Here is a 23,780-nt window from a genome sequence, read left to right as displayed (position 1 = left end):
TTTCCACGCTACCAGCAAGGAAAAGCGCAAGCTTGTGCCAGCTATGTGAGAAAAGACTTCTCAACTATCTGTGTCTGCTGAAATACAAGAGAGGGATCGTCAAAGGCTCCACACTGTACTTTGAAAGTAAAGGCACACAATAATAAGCATGAATGACTGGTGGGACCTTCAAACACTTTTATGTGGAGGCTTTGAATTTCATTCTTCCCTTTTTTGTTCTGCTCTTATCTATCTCCTGGGCATTTCATGGAATGTTCTCTATTTCTCTTCCCTGCTTTGCTTCCCATGCTGCCTCTATGTGTTCATATCTATTATTTGTATTACTGCTTTCCATTCTTCTCTTCTGCACAGCTTTGTCCTTGGTTTCAATCCCAGTTCCTTACCCTCTACAAAAACTTTCTATTGCTTTTCATGTTGGTATCTAAACCAAATGCACCATTGAAGCTGGTGCATGATAGTCATTGAACTCAGGGTCCTAATGTTTAGAACCGAGAGCGCAAAGATCAGAGGGCGTTGGTGGTATAGTGGTGAGCATAGCTGCCTTCCAAGCAGTTGACCCGGGTTCGATTCCCGGCCAACGCAGTACAAATACTTATATATTCTGCAAGCAGGATATATTTTAAAGCAACATTTCACAAAATGGTAATATAATTAAGAGGTTAATCAGCCATTATATAAAAAATAAACAAATATGTAGGCAAGCATTTCGATCGCCCCTTCTGCTATATTCATTGTCCTAATATATGATAAGTTTCATAAAGCAGAGTCACCACTCACATGTACTGGTAAAAAAATATGTTACAGTGGGCAGACAATGAAAGGGCTGAGGCCCAACCAGACATTTTAACTCCAGCATCTCTATGTTAAAAAGCATTTCCTAGGCAATATTTAGCCTCTGAAAAAAATATGCAAGATCCAGCAATAAATCTGGCAAAAGTCCCCAACATTTTGTGCATACTTGTGCCCTCACCTGAATGTAGCACCACCTTGTAGCCGTCGGAGGTAACTGCAGCTCACAAAATGTTTCATCAGAGGGCAAGTTTAGAGGAATCCAAAAGGCAGATGTCCATGGAAAGAGCCTCCGACTGCAGCAGGAAGTTTGGATGCTTCAAATTTGCATAGCTTCCAGTCCAACGTCCTCTCATGTACCGAACGCTCCCAAACGCTCTAAAGCCTTATACCGGCAAGCCCTCACCGGGTAGATCTCTGGCTCCCAGGAAAAGCCAAATACTGAGCATGCAAGCACTAGGATCACAGAGAGAGAGAGAGACAGAGAGCGTCGGAGAGCTGTTGTCTTGTTAAAGGCCTGAAACGGCTAGTGAATAAGAGGGTCTGGACTTTCAGTTGTGACTGATTGTGAGAGGGGAAGATAAAGATTTTCTGCACCCAGCATGCCTTGCGATATACTTAGGCAAATGAGGTGAGAGCCCGACCAATCCCACGTCACTTCTCTGAATGCCTCCTCATCTGCATAAAGAGAACACTTTCACAAAGGAGCAGAGTGGCGCAGCGGAAGCGTGCTGGGCCCATAACCCAGAGGTCGATGGATCGAAACCATCCTCTGCTAATTTTGCTTGATTTTCCTTCCAAGGACCAAGCTGTCATTTCCACATAGCCAGAAAGGAAAAGTGCAAGCTTGTGCCAGCTATGTGAGAAAAGACTTCTCAACTATTCGTGTCTGTGTAATACAAGAGTGATCGTGAAAGGTACAACCCTGTACTTTGAAAGTAAAGACACACAATTATAACCATAAATGACTGACTGGTGGGAGCTTCACACAACTTTCTGGGCATGATTTGAATTTCATTCTTCCCTTTTTGTTCTGCTCTTATATATCTCCTGGGCATTTCATGGAATGTTCTCTTTCTCTTCCCTGCTTTGCTTCCCATGCTGCCTATATATGCTCATTTCTACTATTTGTACTGTTGCTTTTCATTTCTTCTCTTCTGCACAACTTTGTCCTTGGTTTCAATCCCCAGTTCCTTACCCTCTGCAAAAAACGTTCTACTGCTTCTCATGTTGGTATCTAAACCAAATGCACCATTGAAGCTGGTGCAAGATAGTCATTGATTTCTGCAACGTAATATTTAGAACCGAGAGCTAACACATCAGAGGGCGTTGGTGGTATAGTGGTGAGCATAGCTGCTTCCCAAGCAGTTGACCCGGGTTCGATTCCCGGCCAACGCACTGAAAATACTTATATATTCTGCAAGCAGGATATATTGTAATGCAACATGTCACGAAATGGAAATTTCACGAACAGATTAATCAGCCATATATAAAAAAATAAACAAATACGTGGGCAAACATCTCAATCGCACCTTCTGCTACATACATTGTCCTAATATATGATAAGTTTCATAAAGCAGAGTCACAACACACATGTGCTGGTAATAAATTTGTTACAGTGGGCAAACAATGGAAGGGCTGAGGCCCGACCAGACATTGTAACTCCAGCATCTCTATGTTAAAAAGCATTTCTAGGCAATATCTAGCCTCTGAAAAAATATGCAAGATCCACCGATAAATCTGGCAAAAGTCCCTAACATTTTGTGCATACTTGTGCTCTCACCTGAATGTAGCGCCACCTTGTAGCTGTCGAAGGAAACTGCTGCTCACAAAATGTTTTATCAGAAGGCAAGTTGAGAGGAATCCAAGAGTCAGATGTCCATGGAAAGAACCACTCACTGAAGCAGGAATGTTGGAGGCTTCATATTCGCATAGTTTCCTGTCCAACGTCCACTCACGTCCCGAACGCTCAAAAGCCTCACACCGGGCAAGCCCTCACCGGGTATATCTCTGGCTCCAAGGTAAAGCCAAATCCTGAGCATGCTAGTGCTAGGATCACAGAGCGAGAGAGAGATGGTTCAAGAGCTACTGTCTTGATAAAGGCCTGAAACGGCTAGTGCCTAAGAGTGTCTGACTTTCTGTTATGACTGATTGTGAGAGGGGAAGATGAAGTTTTTCTGCACCCAAGCATGCCTTGGGATATACTTATGCAAATGAGGTGAGAGCCAGACCAATCCCATGCTACTCTGCCTAATGCTCCTTATCTGCATAAAAAGAACACTTTCACAACGGAGCAGAGTGGCGCAGCGGAAGCGTGCTGGGCCCATAACCCAGAGGTCGATGGATCGAAACCATCCTCTGCTAATTTTGCTTGATTTTACTTCCAAGGACCAAGCTGTCATTTCCACGCTACCAGCAAGGAAAAGCGCAAGCTTGTGCCAGCTATGTGAGAAAAGACTTCTCAACTATCTGTGTCTGCTGAAATACAAGAGAGGGATCGTCAAAAGCTCCACACTGTACTTTGAAAGTAAAGGCACACAATAATAAGCATGAATGACTGGTGGGACCTTCAAACACTTTTATGTGGAGGCTTTGAATTTCATTCTTCCCTTTTTTGTTCTGCTCTTATCTATCTCCTGGGCATTTCATGGAATGTTCTCTATTTCTCTTCCCTGCTTTGCTTCCCATGCTGCCTCTATGTGTTCATATCTATTATTTGTATTACTGCTTTCCATTCTTCTCTTCTGCACAGCTTTGTCCTTGGTTTCAATCCCAGTTCCTTACCCTCTACAAAAACTTTCTATTGCTTTTCATGTTGGTATCTAAACCAAATGCACCATTGAAGCTGGTGCATGATAGTCATTGAACTCAGGGTCCTAATGTTTAGAACCGAGAGCACAAAGATCAGAGGGCGTTGGTGGTATAGTGGTGAGCATAGCTGCCTTCCAAGCAGTTGACCCGGGTTCGATTCCCGGCCAACGCAGTACAAATACTTATATATTCTGCAAGCAGGATATATTTTAAAGCAACATTTCACAAAATGGTAATATAATTAAGAGGTTAATCAGCCATTATATAAAAAATAAACAAATATGTAGGCAAGCATTTCGATCGCCCCTTCTGCTATATTCATTGTCCTAATATATGATAAGTTTCATAAAGCAGAGTCACCACTCACATGTACTGGTAAAAAAATATGTTACAGTGGGCAGACAATGAAAGGGCTGAGGCCCGACCAGACATTTTAACTCCAGCATCTCTATGTTAAAAAGCATTTCCTAGGCAATATTTAGCCTCTGAAAAAAATATGCAAGGTCCAGCAATAAATCTGGCAAAAGTCCCCAACATTTTGTGCATACTTGTGCCCTCACCTGAATGTAGCACCACCTTGTAGCCGTCGGAGGTAACTGCAGCTCACAAAATGTTTCATCAGAGGGCAAGTTTAGAGGAATCCAAAAGGCAGATGTCCATGGAAAGAGCCTCCGACTGCAGCAGGAAGTTTGGATGCTTCAAATTTGCATAGCTTCCAGTCCAACGTCCTCTCATGTACCGAACGCTCCCAAACGCTCTAAAGCCTTATACCGGCAAGCCCTCGCCGGGTAGATCTCTGGCTCCCAGGAAAAGCCAAATACTGAGCATGCAAGCACTAGGATCACAGAGAGAGAGAGAGACAGAGAGCGTCGGAGAGCTGTTGTCTTGTTAAAGGCCTGAAACGGCTAGTGCCTAAGAGGGTCTGGACTTTCAGTTGTGACTGATTGTGAGAGGGGAAGATAAAGATTTTCTGCACCCAGCATGCCTTGCGATATACTTAGGCAAATGAGGTGAGAGCCCGACCAATCCCACGTCACTTCTCTGAATGCCTCCTCATCTGCATAAAGAGAACACTTTCACAAAGGAGCAGAGTGGCGCAGTGGAAGCGTGCTGGGCCCATAACCCAGAGGTCGATGGATCGAAACCATCCTCTGCTAATTTTGCTTGATTTTCCTTCCAAGGACCAAGCTGTCATTTCCACATAGCCAGAAAGGAAAAGTGCAAGCTTGTGCCAGCTATGTGAGAAAAGACTTCTCAACTATTCGTGTCTGTGTAATACAAGAGTGATCGTGAAAGGTACAACCCTGTACTTTGAAAGTAAAGACACACAATTATAACCATAAATGACTGACTGGTGGGAGCTTCACACAACTTTCTGGGCATGCTTTGAATTTCATTCTTCCCTTTTTGTTCTGCTCTTATATATCTCCTGGGCATTTCATGGAATGTTCTCTTTCTCTTCCCTGCTTTGCTTCCCATGCTGCCTATATATGCTCATTTCTACTATTTGTACTGTTGCTTTTCATTTCTTCTCTTCTGCACAACTTTGTCCTTGGTTTCAATCCCCAGTTCCTTACCCTCTGCAAAAAACGTTCTACTGCTTCTCATGTTGGTATCTAAACCAAATGCACCATTGAAGCTGGTGCAAGATAGTCATTGATTTCTGCAACGTAATATTTAGAACCGAGAGCTAACACATCAGAGGGCGTTGGTGGTATAGTGGTGAGCATAGCTGCTTCCCAAGCAGTTGACCCGGGTTCGATTCCCGGCCAACGCACTGAAAATACTTATATATTCTGCAAGCAGGATATATTGTAATGCAACATGTCACAAAATGGAAATTTCACGAACAGATTAATCAGCCATATATAAAAAAATAAACAAATACGTGGGCAAACATCTCAATCGCACCTTCTGCTACATACATTGTCCTAATATATGATAAGTTTCATAAAGCAGAGTCACAACACACATGTGCTGGTAATAAATTTGTTACAGTGGGCAAACAATGGAAGGGCTGAGGCCCGACCAGACATTGTAACTCCAGCATCTCTATGTTAAAAAGCATTTCTAGGCAATATCTAGCCTCTGAAAAAATATGCAAGATCCACCGATAAATCTGGCAAAAGTCCCTAACATTTTGTGCATACTTGTGCTCTCACCTGAATGTAGCGCCACCTTGTAGCTGTCGAAGGAAACTGCTGCTCACAAAATGTTTTATCAGAAGGCAAGTTGAGAGGAATCCAAGAGTCAGATGTCCATGGAAAGAACCACTCACTGAAGCAGGAATGTTGGAGGCTTCATATTCGCATAGTTTCCTGTCCAACGTCCACTCACGTCCCGAACGCTCCCAAACGCTCAAAAGCCTCACACCGGGCAAGCCCTCACCGGGTATATCTCTGGCTCCAAGGTAAAGCCAAATCCTGAGCATGCTAGTGCTAGGATCACAGAGCGAGAGAGAGATGGTTCAAGAGCTACTGTCTTGATAAAGGCCTGAAACGGCTAGTGCCTAAGAGTGTCTGACTTTCAGTTATGACTGATTGTGAGAGGGGAAGATGAAGTTTTTCTGCACCCAGCATGCCTTGGGATATACTTATGCAAATGAGGTGAGAGCCAGACCAATCCCATGCTACTCTGCCTAATGCTCCTTATCTGCATAAAAAGAACACTTTCACAACGGAGCAGAGTGGCGCAGCGGAAGCGTGCTGGGCCCATAACCCAGAGGTCGATGGATCGAAACCATCCTCTGCTAATTTTGCTTGATTTTACTTCCAAGGACCAAGCTGTCATTTCCACGCTACCAGCAAGGAAAAGCGCAAGCTTGTGCCAGCTATGTGAGAAAAGACTTCTCAACTATCTGTGTCTGCTGAAATACAAGAGAGGGATCGTCAAAAGCTCCACACTGTACTTTGAAAGTAAAGGCACACAATAATAAGCATGAATGACTGGTGGGACCTTCAAACACTTTTATGTGGAGGCTTTGAATTTCATTCTTCCCTTTTTTGTTCTGCTCTTATCTATCTCCTGGGCATTTCATGGAATGTTCTCTATTTCTCTTCCCTGCTTTGCTTCCCATGCTGCCTCTATGTGTTCATATCTATTATTTGTATTGCTGCTTTCCATTCTTCTCTTCTGCACAGCTTTGTCCTTGGTTTCAATCCCAGTTCCTTACCCTCTACAAAAACTTTCTATTGCTTTTCATGTTGGTATCTAAACCAAATGCACCATTGAAGCTGGTGCATGATAGTCATTGAACTCAGGGTCCTAATGTTTAGAACCGAGAGCACAAAGATCAGAGGGCGTTGGTGGTATAGTGGTGAGCATAGCTGCCTTCCAAGCAGTTGACCCGGGTTCGATTCCCGGCCAACGCAGTACAAATACTTATATATTCTGCAAGCAGGATATATTTTAAAGCAACATTTCACAAAATGGTAATATAATTAAGAGGTTAATCAGCCATTATATAAAAAATAAACAAATATGTAGGCAAGCATTTCGATCGCCCCTTCTGCTATATTCATTGTCCTAATATATGATAAGTTTCATAAAGCAGAGTCACCACTCACATGTACTGGTAAAAAAATATGTTACAGTGGGCAGACAATGAAAGGGCTGAGGCCCGACCAGACATTTTAACTCCAGCATCTCTATGTTAAAAAGCATTTCCTAGGCAATATTTAGCCTCTGAAAAAAATATGCAAGGTCCAGCAATAAATCTGGCAAAAGTCCCCAACATTTTGTGCATACTTGTGCCCTCACCTGAATGTAGCACCACCTTGTAGCCGTCGGAGGTAACTGCAGCTCACAAAATGTTTCATCAGAGGGCAAGTTTAGAGGAATCCAAAAGGCAGATGTCCATGGAAAGAGCCTCCGACTGCAGCAGGAAGTTTGGATGCTTCAAATTTGCATAGCTTCCAGTCCAACGTCCTCTCATGTACCGAACGCTCCCAAACGCTCTAAAGCCTTATACCGGCAAGCCCTCACCGGGTAGATCTCTGGCTCCCAGGAAAAGCCAAATACTGAGCATGCAAGCACTAGGATCACAGAGAGAGAGAGAGAGACAGAGAGCGTCAGAGAGCTGTTGTCTTGTTAAAGGCCTGAAACGGCTAGTGCCTAAGAGGGTCTGGACTTTCAGTTGTGACTGATTGTGAGAGGGGAAGATAAAGATTTTCTGCACCCAGCATGCCTTGCGATATACTTAGGCAAATGAGGTGAGAGCCCGACCAATCCCACGTCACTTCTCTGAATGCCTCCTCATCTGCATAAAGAGAACACTTTCACAAAGGAGCAGAGTGGCGCAGCGGAAGCGTGCTGGGCCCATAACCCAGAGGTCGATGGATCGAAACCATCCTCTGCTAATTTTGCTTGATTTTCCTTCCAAGGACCAAGCTGTCATTTCCACATAGCCAGAAAGGAAAAGTGCAAGCTTGTGCCAGCTATGTGAGAAAAGACTTCTCAACTATTCGTGTCTGTGTAATACAAGAGTGATCGTGAAAGGTACAACCCTGTACTTTGAAAGTAAAGACACACAATTATAACCATAAATGACTGACTGGTGGGAGCTTCACACAACTTTCTGGGCATGCTTTGAATTTCATTCTTCCCTTTTTGTTCTGCTCTTATCTATCTCCTGGGCATTTCATGGAATGTTCTCTTTCTCTTCCCTGCTTTGCTTCCCATGCTGCCTATATATGCTCATTTCTACTATTTGTACTGTTGCTTTTCATTTCTTCTCTTCTGCACAACTTTGTCCTTGGTTTCAATCCCCAGTTCCTTACCCTCTGCAAAAAACGTTCTACTGCTTCTCATGTTGGTATCTAAACCAAATGCACCATTGAAGCTGGTGCAAGATAGTCATTGATTTCTGCAACGTAATATTTAGAACCGAGAGCTAACACATCAGAGGGCGTTGGTGGTATAGTGGTGAGCATAGCTGCTTCCCAAGCAGTTGACCCGGGTTCGATTCCCAGCCAACGCACTGAAAATACTTATATATTCTGCAAGCAGGATATATTGTAATGCAACATGTCACAAAATGGAAATTTCACGAACAGATTAATCAGCCATATATAAAAAAATAAACAAATACGTGGGCAAACATCTCAATCGCACCTTCTGCTACATACATTGTCCTAATATATGATAAGTTTCATAAAGCAGAGTCACAACACACATGTGCTGGTAATAAATTTGTTACAGTGGGCAAACAATGGAAGGGCTGAGGCCCGACCAGACATTGTAACTCCAGCATCTCTATGTTAAAAAGCATTTCTAGGCAATATCTAGCCTCTGAAAAAATATGCAAGATCCACCGATAAATCTGGCAAAAGTCCCTAACATTTTGTGCATACTTGTGCTCTCACCTGAATGTAGCGCCACCTTGTAGCTGTCGAAGGAAACTGCTGCTCACAAAATGTTTTATCAGAAGGCAAGTTGAGAGGAATCCAAGAGTCAGATGTCCATGGAAAGAACCACTCACTGAAGCAGGAATGTTGGAGGCTTCATATTCGCATAGTTTCCTGTCCAACGTCCACTCACGTCCCGAACGCTCCCAAACGCTCAAAAGCCTCACACCAGGCAAGCCCTCACCGGGTATATCTCTGGCTCCAAGGTAAAGCCAAATCCTGAGCATGCTAGTGCTAGGATCACAGAGCGAGAGAGAGATGGTTCAAGAGCTACTGTCTTGATAAAGGCCTGAAACGGCTAGTGCCTAAGAGTGTCTGACTTTCAGTTATTACTGATTGTGAGAGGGGAAGATGAAGTTTTTCTGCACCCAGCATGCCTTGGGATATACTTATGCAAATGAGGTGAGAGCCAGACCAATCCCATGCTACTCTGCCTAATGCTCCTTATCTGCATAAAAAGAACACTTTCACAACGGAGCAGAGTGGCGCAGCGGAAGCGTGCTGGGCCCATAACCCAGAGGTCGATGGATCGAAACCATCCTCTGCTAATTTTGCTTGATTTTACTTCCAAGGACCAAGCTGTCATTTCCACGCTACCAGCAAGGAAAAGCGCAAGCTTGTGCCAGCTATGTGAGAAAAGACTTCTCAACTATCTGTGTCTGCTGAAATACAAGAGAGGGATCGTCAAAAGCTCCACACTGTACTTTGAAAGTAAAGGCACACAATAATAAGCATGAATGACTGGTGGGACCTTCAAACACTTTTATGTGGAGGCTTTGAATTTCATTCTTCCCTTTTTTGTTCTGCTCTTATCTATCTCCTGGGCATTTCATGGAATGTTCTCTATTTCTCTTCCCTGCTTTGCTTCCCATGCTGCCTCTATGTGTTCATATCTATTATTTGTATTGCTGCTTTCCATTCTTCTCTTCTGCACAGCTTTGTCCTTGGTTTCAATCCCAGTTCCTTACCCTCTACAAAAACTTTCTATTGCTTTTCATGTTGGTATCTAAACCAAATGCACCATTGAAGCTGGTGCATGATAGTCATTGAACTCAGGGTCCTAATGTTTAGAACCGAGAGCGCAAAGATCAGAGGGCGTTGGTGGTATAGTGGTGAGCATAGCTGCCTTCCAAGCAGTTGACCCGGGTTCGATTCCCGGCCAACGCAGTACAAATACTTATATATTCTGCAAGCAGGATATATTTTAAAGCAACATTTCACAAAATGGTAATATAATTAAGAGGTTAATCAGCCATTATATAAAAAATAAACAAATATGTAGGCAAGCATTTCGATCGCCCCTTCTGCTATATTCATTGTCCTAATATATGATAAGTTTCATAAAGCAGAGTCACCACTCACATGTACTGGTAAAAAAATATGTTACAGTGGGCAGACAATGAAAGGGCTGAGGCCCGACCAGACATTTTAACTCCAGCATCTCTATGTTAAAAAGCATTTCCTAGGCAATATTTAGCCTCTGAAAAAAATATGCAAGATCCAGCAATAAATCTGGCAAAAGTCCCCAACATTTTGTGCATACTTGTGCCCTCACCTGAATGTAGCACCACCTTGTAGCCGTCGGAGGTAACTGCAGCTCACAAAATGTTTCATCAGAGGGCAAGTTTAGAGGAATCCAAAAGGCAGATGTCCATGGAAAGAGCCTCCGACTGCAGCAGGAAGTTTGGATGCTTCAAATTTGCATAGCTTCCAGTCCAACGTCCTCTCATGTACCGAACGCTCCCAAACGCTCTAAAGCCTTATACCGGCAAGCCCTCACCGGGTAGATCTCTGGCTCCCAGGTAAAGCCAAATACTGAGCATGCAAGCACTAGGATCACAGAGAGAGAGAGAGACAGAGAGCGTCGGAGAGCTGTTGTCTTGTTAAAGGCCTGAAACGGCTAGTGAATAAGAGGGTCTGGACTTTCAGTTGTGACTGATTGTGAGAGGGGAAGATAAAGATTTTCTGCACCCAGCATGCCTTGCGATATACTTAGGCAAATGAGGTGAGAGCCCGACCAATCCCACGTCACTTCTCTGAATGCCTCCTCATCTGCATAAACAGAACACTTTCACAAAGGAGCAGAGTGGCGCAGCGGAAGCGTGCTGGGCCCATAACCCAGAGGTCGATGGATCGAAACCATCCTCTGCTAATTTTGCTTGATTTTCCTTCCAAGGACCAAGCTGTCATTTCCACATAGCCAGAAAGGAAAAGTGCAAGCTTGTACCAGCTATGTGAGAAAAGACTTCTCAACTATTCGTGTCTGTGTAATACAAGAGTGATCGTGAAAGGTACAACCCTGTACTTTGAAAGTAAAGACACACAATTATAACCATAAATGACTGGTGGGAGCTTCACACAACTTTCTGGGCATGCTTTGAATTTCATTCTTCCCTTTTTGTTCTGCTCTTATCTATCTCCTGGGCATTTCATGGAATGTTCTCTTTCTCTTCCCTGCTTTGCTTCCCATGCTGCCTATATATGCTCATTTCTACTATTTGTACTGTTGCTTTTCATTTCTTCTCTTCTGCACAACTTTGTCCTTGGTTTCAATCCCCAGTTCCTTACCCTCTGCAAAAAACGTTCTACTGCTTCTCATGTTGGTATCTAAACCAAATGCACCATTGAAGCTGGTGCAAGATAGTCATTGATTTCTGCAACGTAATATTTAGAACCGAGAGCTAACACATCAGAGGGCGTTGGTGATATAGTGGTGAGCATAGCTGCTTCCCAAGCAGTTGACCCGGGTTCGATTCCCGGCCAACGCACTGAAAATACTTATATATTCTGCAAGCAGGATATATTGTAATGCAACATGTCACAAAATGGAAATTTCACGAACAGATTAATCAGCCATATATAAAAAAATAAACAAATACGTGGGCAAACATCTCAATTGCACCTTCTGCTACATACATTGTCCTAATATATGATAAGTTTCATAAAGCAGAGTCACAACACACATGTGCTGGTAATAAATTTGTTACAGTGGGCAAACAATGGAAGGGCTGAGGCCCGACCAGACATTGTAACTCCAGCATCTCTATGTTAAAAAGCATTTCTAGGCAATATCTAGCCTCTGAAAAAAATATGCAAGATCCACCGATAAATCTGGCAAAAGTCCCTAACATTTTGTGCATACTTGTGCTCTCACCTGAATGTAGCGCCACCTTGTAGCTGTCGAAGGAAACTGCTGCTCACAAAATGTTTTATCAGAAGGCAAGTTGAGAGGAATCCAAGAGTCAGATGTCCATGGAAAGAACCACTCACTGAAGCAGGAATGTTGGAGGCTTCATATTCGCATAGTTTCCTGTCCAACGTCCACGACGCTCCCAAACGCTCAAAAGCCTCACACCGGGCAAGCCCTCACCGGGTATATCTCTGGCTCCAAGGTAAAGCCAAATCCTGAGCATGCTAGTGCTAGGATCACAGAGCGAGAGAGAGATGGTTCAAGAGCTACTGTCTTGATAAAGGCCTGAAACGGCTAGTGCCTAAGAGTGTCTGACTTTCAGTTATGACTGATTGTGAGAGGGGAAGATGAAGTTTTTCTGCACCCAGCATGCCTTGGGATATACTTATGCAAATGAGGTGAGAGCCAGACCAATCCCATGCTACTCTGCCTAATGCTCCTTATCTGCATAAAAAGAACACTTTCACAACGGAGCAGAGTGGCGCAGCGGAAGCGTGCTGGGCCCATAACCCAGAGGTCGATGGATCGAAACCATCCTCTGCTAATTTTGCTTGATTTTACTTCCAAGGACCAAGCTGTCATTTCCACGCTACCAGCAAGGAAAAGCGCAAGCTTGTGCCAGCTATGTGAGAAAAGACTTCTCAACTATCTGTGTCTGCTGAAATACAAGAGAGGGATCGTCAAAAGCTCCACACTGTACTTTGAAAGTAAAGGCACACAATAATAAGCATGAATGACTGGTGGGACCTTCAAACACTTTTATGTGGAGGCTTTGAATTTCATTCTTCCCTTTTTTGTTCTGCTCTTATCTATCTCCTGGGCATTTCATGGAATGTTCTCTATTTCTCTTCCCTGCTTTGCTTCCCATGCTGCCTCTATGTGTTCATATCTATTATTTGTATTGCTGCTTTCCATTCTTCTCTTCTGCACAGCTTTGTCCTTGGTTTCAATCCCAGTTCCTTACCCTCTACAAAAACTTTCTATTGCTTTTCATGTTGGTATCTAAACCAAATGCACCATTGAAGCTGGTGCATGATAGTCATTGAACTCAGGGTCCTAATGTTTAGAACCGAGAGCACAAAGATCAGAGGGCGTTGGTGGTATAGTGGTGAGCATAGCTGCCTTCCAAGCAGTTGACCCGGGTTCGATTCCCGGCCAACGCAGTACAAATACTTATATATTCTGCAAGCAGGATATATTTTAAAGCAACATTTCACAAAATGGTAATATAATTAAGAGGTTAATCAGCCATTATATAAAAAATAAACAAATATGTAGGCAAGCATTTCGATCGCCCCTTCTGCTATATTCATTGTCCTAATATATGATAAGTTTCATAAAGCAGAGTCACCACTCACATGTACTGGTAAAAAAATATGTTACAGTGGGCAGACAATGAAAGGGCTGAGGCCCGACCAGACATTTTAACTCCAGCATCTCTATGTTAAAAAGCATTTCCTAGGCAATATTTAGCCTCTGAAAAAAATATGCAAGGTCCAGCAATAAATCTGGCAAAAGTCCCCAACATTTTGTGCATACTTGTGCCCTCACCTGAATGTAGCACCACCTTGTAGCCGTCGGAGGTAACTGCAGCTCACAAAATGTTTCATCAGAGGGCAAGTTTAGAGGAATCCAAAAGGCAGATGTCCATGGAAAGAGCCTCCGACTGCAGCAGGAAGTTTGGATGCTTCAAATTTGCATAGCTTCCAGTCCAACGTCCTCTCATGTACCGAACGCTCCCAAACGCTCTAAAGCCTTATACCGGCAAGCCCTCACCGGGTAGATCTCTGGCTCCCAGGAAAAGCCAAATACTGAGCATGCAAGCACTAGGATCACAGAGAGAGAGAGAGACAGAGAGCGTCAGAGAGCTGTTGTCTTGTTAAAGGCCTGAAACGGCTAGTGCCTAAGAGGGTCTGGACTTTCAGTTGTGACTGATTGTGAGAGGGGAAGATAAAGATTTTCTGCACCCAGCATGCCTTGCGATATACTTAGGCAAATGAGGTGAGAGCCCGACCAATCCCACGTCACTTCTCTGAATGCCTCCTCATCTGCATAAAGAGAACACTTTCACAAAGGAGCAGAGTGGCGCAGCGGAAGCGTGCTGGGCCCATAACCCAGAGGTCGATGGATCGAAACCATCCTCTGCTAATTTTGCTTGATTTTCCTTCCAAGGACCAAGCTGTCATTTCCACATAGCCAGAAAGGAAAAGTGCAAGCTTGTGCCAGCTATGTGAGAAAAGACTTCTCAACTATTCGTGTCTGTGTAATACAAGAGTGATCGTGAAAGGTACAACCCTGTACTTTGAAAGTAAAGACACACAATTATAACCATAAATGACTGACTGGTGGGAGCTTCACACAACTTTCTGGGCATGCTTTGAATTTCATTCTTCCCTTTTTGTTCTGCTCTTATCTATCTCCTGGGCATTTCATGGAATGTTCTCTTTCTCTTCCCTGCTTTGCTTCCCATGCTGCCTATATATGCTCATTTCTACTATTTGTACTGTTGCTTTTCATTTCTTCTCTTCTGCACAACTTTGTCCTTGGTTTCAATCCCCAGTTCCTTACCCTCTGCAAAAAACGTTCTACTGCTTCTCATGTTGGTATCTAAACCAAATGCACCATTGAAGCTGGTGCAAGATAGTCATTGATTTCTGCAACGTAATATTTAGAACCGTGAGCTAACACATCAGAGGGCGTTGGTGGTATAGTGGTGAGCATAGCTGCTTCCCAAGCAGTTGACCCAGGTTCGATTCCCGGCCAACGCACTGAAAATACTTATATATTCTGCAAGCAGGATATATTGTAATGCAACATGTCACAAAATGGAAATTTCACGAACAGATTAATCAGCCATATATAAAAAAATAAACAAATACGTGGGCAAACATCTCAATCGCACCTTCTGCTACATACATTGTCCTAATATATGATAAGTTTCATAAAGCAGAGTCACAACACACATGTGCTGGTAATAAATTTGTTACAGTGGGCAAACAATGGAAGGGCTGAGGCCCGACCAGACATTGTAACTCCAGCATCTCTATGTTAAAAAGCATTTCTAGGCAATATCTAGCCTCTGAAAAAATATGCAAGATCCACCGATAAATCTGGCAAAAGTCCCTAACATTTTGTGCATACTTGTGCTCTCACCTGAATGTAGCGCCACCTTGTAGCTGTCGAAGGAAACTGCTGCTCACAAAATGTTTTATCAGAAGGCAAGTTGAGAGGAATCCAAGAGTCAGATGTCCATGGAAAGAACCACTCACTGAAGCAGGAATGTTGGAGGCTTCATATTCGCATAGTTTCCTGTCCAACGTCCACTCACGTCCCGAACGCTCCCAAACGCTCAAAAGCCTCACACCGGGCAAGCCCTCACCGGGTATATCTCTGGCTCCAAGGTAAAGCCAAATCCTGAGCATGCTAGTGCTAGGATCACAGAGCGAGAGAGAGATGGTTCAAGAGCTACTGTCTTGATAAAGGCCTGAAACGGCTAGTGCCTAAGAGTGTCTGACTTTCTGTTATGACTGATTGTGAGAGGGGAAGATGAAGTTTTTCTGCACCCAAGCATGCCTTGGGATATACTTATGCAAATGAGGTGAGAGCCAGACCAATCCCATGCTACTCTGCCTAATGCTCCTTATCTGCATAAAAAGAACACTTTCACAACGGAGCAGAGTGGCGCAGCGGAAGCGTGCTGGGCCCATAACCCAGAGGTCGATGGATCGAAACCATCCTCTGCTAATTTTGCTTGATTTTACTTCCAAGGACCAAGCTGTCATTTCCACGCTACCAGCAAGGAAAAGCGCAAGCTTGTGCCAGCTATGTGAGAAAAGACTTCTCAACTATCTGTGTCTGCTGAAATACAAGAGAGGGATCGTCAAAAGCTCCACACTGTACTTTGAAAGTAAAGGCACACAATAATAAGCATGAATGACTGGTGGGACCTTCAAACACTTTTATGTGGAGGCTTTGAATTTCATTCTTCCCTTTTTTGTTCTGCTCTTATCTATCTCCTGGGCATTTCATGGAATGTTCTCTATTTCTCTTCCCTGCTTTGCTTCCCATGCTGCCTCTATGTGTTCATATCTATTATTTGTATTACTGCTTTCCATTCTTCTCTTCTGCACAGCTTTGTCCTTGGTTTCAATCCCAGTTCCTTACCCTCTACAAAAACTTTCTATTGCTTTTCATGTTGGTATCTAAACCAAATGCACCATTGAAGCTGGTGCATGATAGTCATTGAACTCAGGGTCCTAATGTTTAGAACCGAGAGCACAAAGATCAGAGGGCGTTGGTGGTATAGTGGTGAGCATAGCTGCCTTCCAAGCAGTTGACCCGGGTTCGATTCCCGGCCAACGCAGTACAAATACTTATATATTCTGCAAGCAGGATATATTTTAAAGCAACATTTCACAAAATGGTAATATAATTAAGAGGTTAATCAGCCATTATATAAAAAATAAACAAATATGTAGGCAAGCATTTCGATCGCCCCTTCTGCTATATTCATTGTCCTAATATATGATAAGTTTCATAAAGCAGAGTCACCACTCACATGTACTGGTAAAAAAATATGTTACAGTGGGCAGACAATGAAAGGGCTGAGGCCCGACCAGACATTTTAACTCCAGCATCTCTATGTTAAAAAGCATTTCCTAGGCAATATTTAGCCTCTGAAAAAAATATGCAAGGTCCAGCAATAAATCTGGCAAAAGTCCCCAACATTTTGTGCATACTTGTGCCCTCACCTGAATGTAGCACCACCTTGTAGCCGTCGGAGGTAACTGCAGCTCACAAAATGTTTCATCAGAGGGCAAGTTTAGAGGAATCCAAAAGGCAGATGTCCATGGAAAGAGCCTCCGACTGCAGCAGGAAGTTTGGATGCTTCAAATTTGCATAGCTTCCAGTCCAACGTCCTCTCATGTACCGAACGCTCCCAAACGCTCTAAAGCCTTATACCGGCAAGCCCTCGCCGGGTAGATCTCTGGCTCCCAGGAAAAGCCAAATACTGAGCATGCAAGCACTAGGATCACAGAGAGAGAGAGAGACAGAGAGCGTCGGAGAGCTGTTGTCTTGTTAAAGGCCTGAAACGGCTAGTGCCTAAGAGGGTCTGGACTTTCAGTTGTGACTGATTGTGAGAGGGGAAGATAAAGATTTTCTGCACCCAGCATGCCTTGCGATATACTTAGGCAAATGAGGTGAGAGCCCGACCAATCCCACGTCACTTCTCTGAATGCCTCCTCATCTGCATAAAGAGAACACTTTCACAAAGGAGCAGAGTGGCGCAGTGGAAGCGTGCTGGGCCCATAACCCAGAGGTCGATGGATCGAAACCATCCTCTGCTAATTTTGCTTGATTTTCCTTCCAAGGACCAAGCTGTCATTTCCACATAGCCAGAAAGGAAAAGTGCAAGCTTGTGCCAGCTATGTGAGAAAAGACTTCTCAACTATTCGTGTCTGTGTAATACAAGAGTGATCGTGAAAGGTACAACCCTGTACTTTGAAAGTAAAGACACACAATTATAACCATAAATGACTGACTGGTGGGAGCTTCACACAACTTTCTGGGCATGCTTTGAATTTCATTCTTCCCTTTTTGTTCTGCTCTTATATATCTCCTGGGCATTTCATGGAATGTTCTCTTTCTCTTCCCTGCTTTGCTTCCCATGCTGCCTATATATGCTCATTTCTACTATTTGTACTGTTGCTTTTCATTTCTTCTCTTCTGCACAACTTTGTCCTTGGTTTCAATCCCCAGTTCCTTACCCTCTGCAAAAAACGTTCTACTGCTTCTCATGTTGGTATCTAAACCAAATGCACCATTGAAGCTGGTGCAAGATAGTCATTGATTTCTGCAACGTAATATTTAGAACCGAGAGCTAACACATCAGAGGGCGTTGGTGGTATAGTGGTGAGCATAGCTGCTTCCCAAGCAGTTGACCCGGGTTCGATTCCCGGCCAACGCACTGAAAATACTTATATATTCTGCAAGCAGGATATATTGTAATGCAACATGTCACAAAATGGAAATTTCACGAACAGATTAATCAGCCATATATAAAAAAATAAACAAATACGTGGGCAAACATCTCAATCGCACCTTCTGCTACATACATTGTCCTAATATATGATAAGTTTCATAAAGCAGAGTCACAACACACATGTGCTGGTAATAAATTTGTTACAGTGGGCAAACAATGGAAGGGCTGAGGCCCGACCAGACATTGTAACTCCAGCATCTCTATGTTAAAAAGCATTTCTAGGCAATATCTAGCCTCTGAAAAAATATGCAAGATCCACCGATAAATCTGGCAAAAGTCCCTAACATTTTGTGCATACTTGTGCTCTCACCTGAATGTAGCGCCACCTTGTAGCTGTCGAAGGAAACTGCTGCTCACAAAATGTTTTATCAGAAGGCAAGTTGAGAGGAATCCAAGAGTCAGATGTCCATGGAAAGAACCACTCACTGAAGCAGGAATGTTGGAGGCTTCATATTCGCATAGTTTCCTGTCCAACGTCCACTCACGTCCCGAACGCTCCCAAACGCTCAAAAGCCTCACACCGGGCAAGCCCTCACCGGGTATATCTCTGGCTCCAAGGTAAAGCCAAATCCTGAGCATGCTAGTGCTAGGATCACAGAGCGAGAGAGAGATGGTTCAAGAGCTACTGTCTTGATAAAGGCCTGAAACGGCTAGTGCCTAAGAGTGTCTGACTTTCAGTTATGACTGATTGTGAGAGGGGAAGATGAAGTTTTTCTGCACCCAGCATGCCTTGGGATATACTTATGCAAATGAGGTGAGAGCCAGACCAATCCCATGCTACTCTGCCTAATGCTCCTTATCTGCATAAAAAGAACACTTTCACAACGGAGCAGAGTGGCGCAGCGGAAGCGTGCTGGGCCCATAACCCAGAGGTCGATGGATCGAAACCATCCTCTGCTAATTTTGCTTGATTTTACTTCCAAGGACCAAGCTGTCATTTCCACGCTACCAGCAAGGAAAAGCGCAAGCTTGTGCCAGCTATGTGAGAAAAGACTTCTCAACTATCTGTGTCTGCTGAAATACAAGAGAGGGATCGTCAAAAGCTCCACACTGTACTTTGAAAGTAAAGGCACACAATAATAAGCATGAATGACTGGTGGGACCTTCAAACACTTTTATGTGGAGGCTTTGAATTTCATTCTTCCCTTTTTTGTTCTGCTCTTATCTATCTCCTGGGCATTTCATGGAATGTTCTCTATTTCTCTTCCCTGCTTTGCTTCCCATGCTGCCTCTATGTGTTCATATCTATTATTTGTATTGCTGCTTTCCATTCTTCTCTTCTGCACAGCTTTGTCCTTGGTTTCAATCCCAGTTCCTTACCCTCTACAAAAACTTTCTATTGCTTTTCATGTTGGTATCTAAACCAAATGCACCATTGAAGCTGGTGCATGATAGTCATTGAACTCAGGGTCCTAATGTTTAGAACCGAGAGCACAAAGATCAGAGGGCGTTGGTGGTATAGTGGTGAGCATAGCTGCCTTCCAAGCAGTTGACCCGGGTTCGATTCCCGGCCAACGCAGTACAAATACTTATATATTCTGCAAGCAGGATATATTTTAAAGCAACATTTCACAAAATGGTAATATAATTAAGAGGTTAATCAGCCATTATATAAAAAATAAACAAATATGTAGGCAAGCATTTCGATCGCCCCTTCTGCTATATTCATTGTCCTAATATATGATAAGTTTCATAAAGCAGAGTCACCACTCACATGTACTGGTAAAAAAATATGTTACAGTGGGCAGACAATGAAAGGGCTGAGGCCCGACCAGACATTTTAACTCCAGCATCTCTATGTTAAAAAGCATTTCCTAGGCAATATTTAGCCTCTGAAAAAAATATGCAAGGTCCAGCAATAAATCTGGCAAAAGTCCCCAACATTTTGTGCATACTTGTGCCCTCACCTGAATGTAGCACCACCTTGTAGCCGTCGGAGGTAACTGCAGCTCACAAAATGTTTCATCAGAGGGCAAGTTTAGAGGAATCCAAAAGGCAGATGTCCATGGAAAGAGCCTCCGACTGCAGCAGGAAGTTTGGATGCTTCAAATTTGCATAGCTTCCAGTCCAACGTCCTCTCATGTACCGAACGCTCCCAAACGCTCTAAAGCCTTATACCGGCAAGCCCTCACCGGGTAGATCTCTGGCTCCCAGGAAAAGCCAAATACTGAGCATGCAAGCACTAGGATCACAGAGAGAGAGAGAGAGACAGAGAGCGTCAGAGAGCTGTTGTCTTGTTAAAGGCCTGAAACGGCTAGTGCCTAAGAGGGTCTGGACTTTCAGTTGTGACTGATTGTGAGAGGGGAAGATAAAGATTTTCTGCACCCAGCATGCCTTGCGATATACTTAGGCAAATGAGGTGAGAGCCCGACCAATCCCACGTCACTTCTCTGAATGCCTCCTCATCTGCATAAAGAGAACACTTTCACAAAGGAGCAGAGTGGCGCAGCGGAAGCGTGCTGGGCCCATAACCCAGAGGTCGATGGATCGAAACCATCCTCTGCTAATTTTGCTTGATTTTCCTTCCAAGGACCAAGCTGTCATTTCCACATAGCCAGAAAGGAAAAGTGCAAGCTTGTGCCAGCTATGTGAGAAAAGACTTCTCAACTATTCGTGTCTGTGTAATACAAGAGTGATCGTGAAAGGTACAACCCTGTACTTTGAAAGTAAAGACACACAATTATAACCATAAATGACTGACTGGTGGGAGCTTCACACAACTTTCTGGGCATGCTTTGAATTTCATTCTTCCCTTTTTGTTCTGCTCTTATCTATCTCCTGGGCATTTCATGGAATGTTCTCTTTCTCTTCCCTGCTTTGCTTCCCATGCTGCCTATATATGCTCATTTCTACTATTTGTACTGTTGCTTTTCATTTCTTCTCTTCTGCACAACTTTGTCCTTGGTTTCAATCCCCAGTTCCTTACCCTCTGCAAAAAACGTTCTACTGCTTCTCATGTTGGTATCTAAACCAAATGCACCATTGAAGCTGGTGCAAGATAGTCATTGATTTCTGCAACGTAATATTTAGAACCGAGAGCTAACACATCAGAGGGCGTTGGTGGTATAGTGGTGAGCATAGCTGCTTCCCAAGCAGTTGACCCGGGTTCGATTCCCAGCCAACGCACTGAAAATACTTATATATTCTGCAAGCAGGATATATTGTAATGCAACATGTCACAAAATGGAAATTTCACGAACAGATTAATCAGCCATATATAAAAAAATAAACAAATACGTGGGCAAACATCTCAATCGCACCTTCTGCTACATACATTGTCCTAATATATGATAAGTTTCATAAAGCAGAGTCACAACACACATGTGCTGGTAATAAATTTGTTACAGTGGGCAAACAATGGAAGGGCTGAGGCCCGACCAGACATTGTAACTCCAGCATCTCTATGTTAAAAAGCATTTCTAGGCAATATCTAGCCTCTGAAAAAAATATGCAAGATCCACCGATAAATCTGGCAAAAGTCCCTAACATTTTGTGCATACTTGTGCTCTCACCTGAATGTAGCGCCACCTTGTAGCTGTCGAAGGAAACTGCTGCTCACAAAATGTTTTATCAGAAGGCAAGTTGAGAGGAATCCAAGAGTCAGATGTCCATGGAAAGAACCACTCACTGAAGCAGGAATGTTGGAGGCTTCATATTCGCATAGTTTCCTGTCCAACGTCCACGACGCTCCCAAACGCTCAAAAGCCTCACACCGGGCAAGCCCTCACCGGGTATATCTCTGGCTCCAAGGTAAAGCCAAATCCTGAGCATGCTAGTGCTAGGATCACAGAGCGAGAGAGAGATGGTTCAAGAGCTACTGTCTTGATAAAGGCCTGAAACGGCTAGTGCCTAAGAGTGTCTGACTTTCAGTTATGACTGATTGTGAGAGGGGAAGATGAAGTTTTTCTGCACCCAGCATGCCTTGGGATATACTTATGCAAATGAGGTGAGAGCCAGACCAATCCCATGCTACTCTGCCTAATGCTCCTTATCTGCATAAAAAGAACACTTTCACAACGGAGCAGAGTGGCGCAGCGGAAGCGTGCTGGGCCCATAACCCAGAGGTCGATGGATCGAAACCATCCTCTGCTAATTTTGCTTGATTTTACTTCCAAGGACCAAGCTGTCATTTCCACGCTACCAGCAAGGAAAAGCGCAAGCTTGTGCCAGCTATGTGAGAAAAGACTTCTCAACTATCTGTGTCTGCTGAAATACAAGAGAGGGATCGTCAAAAGCTCCACACTGTACTTTGAAAGTAAAGGCACACAATAATAAGCATGAATGACTGGTGGGACCTTCAAACACTTTTATGTGGAGGCTTTGAATTTCATTCTTCCCTTTTTTGTTCTGCTCTTATCTATCTCCTGGGCATTTCATGGAATGTTCTCTATTTCTCTTCCCTGCTTTGCTTCCCATGCTGCCTCTATGTGTTCATATCTATTATTTGTATTGCTGCTTTCCATTCTTCTCTTCTGCACAGCTTTGTCCTTGGTTTCAATCCCAGTTCCTTACCCTCTACAAAAACTTTCTATTGCTTTTCATGTTGGTATCTAAACCAAATGCACCATTGAAGCTGGTGCATGATAGTCATTGAACTCAGGGTCCTAATGTTTAGAACCGAGAGCACAAAGATCAGAGGGCGTTGGTGGTATAGTGGTGAGCATAGCTGCCTTCCAAGCAGTTGACCCGGGTTCGATTCCCGGCCAACGCAGTACAAATACTTATATATTCTGCAAGCAGGATATATTTTAAAGCAACATTTCACAAAATGGTAATATAATTAAGAGGTTAATCAGCCATTATATAAAAAATAAACAAATATGTAGGCAAGCATTTCGATCGCCCCTTCTGCTATATTCATTGTCCTAATATATGATAAGTTTCATAAAGCAGAGTCACCACTCACATGTACTGGTAAAAAAATATGTTACAGTGGGCAGACAATGAAAGGGCTGAGGCCCGACCAGACATTTTAACTCCAGCATCTCTATGTTAAAAAGCATTTCCTAGGCAATATTTAGCCTCTGAAAAAAATATGCAAGGTCCAGCAATAAATCTGGCAAAAGTCCCCAACATTTTGTGCATACTTGTGCCCTCACCTGAATGTAGCACCACCTTGTAGCCGTCGGAGGTAACTGCAGCTCACAAAATGTTTCATCAGAGGGCAAGTTTAGAGGAATCCAAAAGGCAGATGTCCATGGAAAGAGCCTCCGACTGCAGCAGGAAGTTTGGATGCTTCAAATTTGCATAGCTTCCAGTCCAACGTCCTCTCATGTACCGAACGCTCCCAAACGCTCTAAAGCCTTATACCGGCAAGCCCTCACCGGGTAGATCTCTGGCTCCCAGGAAAAGCCAAATACTGAGCATGCAAGCACTAGGATCACAGAGAGAGAGAGAGACAGAGAGCGTCAGAGAGCTGTTGTCTTGTTAAAGGCCTGAAACGGCTAGTGCCTAAGAGGGTCTGGACTTTCAGTTGTGACTGATTGTGAGAGGGGAAGATAAAGATTTTCTGCACCCAGCATGCCTTGCGATATACTTAGGC

The 23,780-nt window shown here is 43.6% G+C and overlaps 14 non-coding genes across 14 annotated transcripts; all 14 read left to right on the top strand.

Annotated features, from left to right (window-relative positions):
* The first annotated feature begins 510 nt into the window (after positions 1–510).
* On the top strand, positions 511–582 carry TRNAG-UCC (transfer RNA glycine (anticodon UCC)). Its single transcript has one exon. It is a non-coding gene; the product is annotated as a tRNA-Gly (tRNA).
* A 1,533-nt stretch (positions 583–2,115) lies between these two features.
* Positions 2,116–2,187, top strand: TRNAG-CCC (transfer RNA glycine (anticodon CCC)). Its single transcript has one exon. It is a non-coding gene; the product is annotated as a tRNA-Gly (tRNA).
* A 1,513-nt stretch (positions 2,188–3,700) lies between these two features.
* Positions 3,701–3,772, top strand: TRNAG-UCC (transfer RNA glycine (anticodon UCC)). Its single transcript has one exon. It is a non-coding gene; the product is annotated as a tRNA-Gly (tRNA).
* A 913-nt stretch (positions 3,773–4,685) lies between these two features.
* On the top strand, positions 4,686–4,757 carry TRNAM-CAU (transfer RNA methionine (anticodon CAU)). The gene has a single exon. It is a non-coding gene; the product is annotated as a tRNA-Met (tRNA).
* A 548-nt stretch (positions 4,758–5,305) lies between these two features.
* Positions 5,306–5,377, top strand: TRNAG-CCC (transfer RNA glycine (anticodon CCC)). The gene has a single exon. It is a non-coding gene; the product is annotated as a tRNA-Gly (tRNA).
* A 1,522-nt stretch (positions 5,378–6,899) lies between these two features.
* Positions 6,900–6,971, top strand: TRNAG-UCC (transfer RNA glycine (anticodon UCC)). The gene has a single exon. It is a non-coding gene; the product is annotated as a tRNA-Gly (tRNA).
* Positions 6,972–10,100: 3,129 nt separating this feature from the next.
* On the top strand, positions 10,101–10,172 carry TRNAG-UCC (transfer RNA glycine (anticodon UCC)). Its single transcript has one exon. It is a non-coding gene; the product is annotated as a tRNA-Gly (tRNA).
* Positions 10,173–11,701: 1,529 nt separating this feature from the next.
* TRNAG-CCC (transfer RNA glycine (anticodon CCC)) lies at positions 11,702–11,773 on the top strand. The gene has a single exon. It is a non-coding gene; the product is annotated as a tRNA-Gly (tRNA).
* A 1,513-nt stretch (positions 11,774–13,286) lies between these two features.
* Positions 13,287–13,358, top strand: TRNAG-UCC (transfer RNA glycine (anticodon UCC)). Its single transcript has one exon. It is a non-coding gene; the product is annotated as a tRNA-Gly (tRNA).
* Positions 13,359–16,486: 3,128 nt separating this feature from the next.
* TRNAG-UCC (transfer RNA glycine (anticodon UCC)) lies at positions 16,487–16,558 on the top strand. Its single transcript has one exon. It is a non-coding gene; the product is annotated as a tRNA-Gly (tRNA).
* A 913-nt stretch (positions 16,559–17,471) lies between these two features.
* TRNAM-CAU (transfer RNA methionine (anticodon CAU)) lies at positions 17,472–17,543 on the top strand. The gene has a single exon. It is a non-coding gene; the product is annotated as a tRNA-Met (tRNA).
* Positions 17,544–18,091: 548 nt separating this feature from the next.
* Positions 18,092–18,163, top strand: TRNAG-CCC (transfer RNA glycine (anticodon CCC)). The gene has a single exon. It is a non-coding gene; the product is annotated as a tRNA-Gly (tRNA).
* Positions 18,164–19,685: 1,522 nt separating this feature from the next.
* TRNAG-UCC (transfer RNA glycine (anticodon UCC)) lies at positions 19,686–19,757 on the top strand. Its single transcript has one exon. It is a non-coding gene; the product is annotated as a tRNA-Gly (tRNA).
* A 3,120-nt stretch (positions 19,758–22,877) lies between these two features.
* TRNAG-UCC (transfer RNA glycine (anticodon UCC)) lies at positions 22,878–22,949 on the top strand. The gene has a single exon. It is a non-coding gene; the product is annotated as a tRNA-Gly (tRNA).
* Positions 22,950–23,780: the final 831 nt, after the last annotated feature.

Source organism: Lissotriton vulgaris, chromosome 9 (genome assembly GCF_964263255.1).
Source record: "Lissotriton vulgaris chromosome 9, aLisVul1.2, whole genome shotgun sequence".
In the NCBI taxonomy this organism is placed as follows: domain Eukaryota; kingdom Metazoa; phylum Chordata; class Amphibia; order Caudata; family Salamandridae; genus Lissotriton; species Lissotriton vulgaris.
This window is presented reverse-complemented; position numbering and strand designations above follow the sequence as displayed.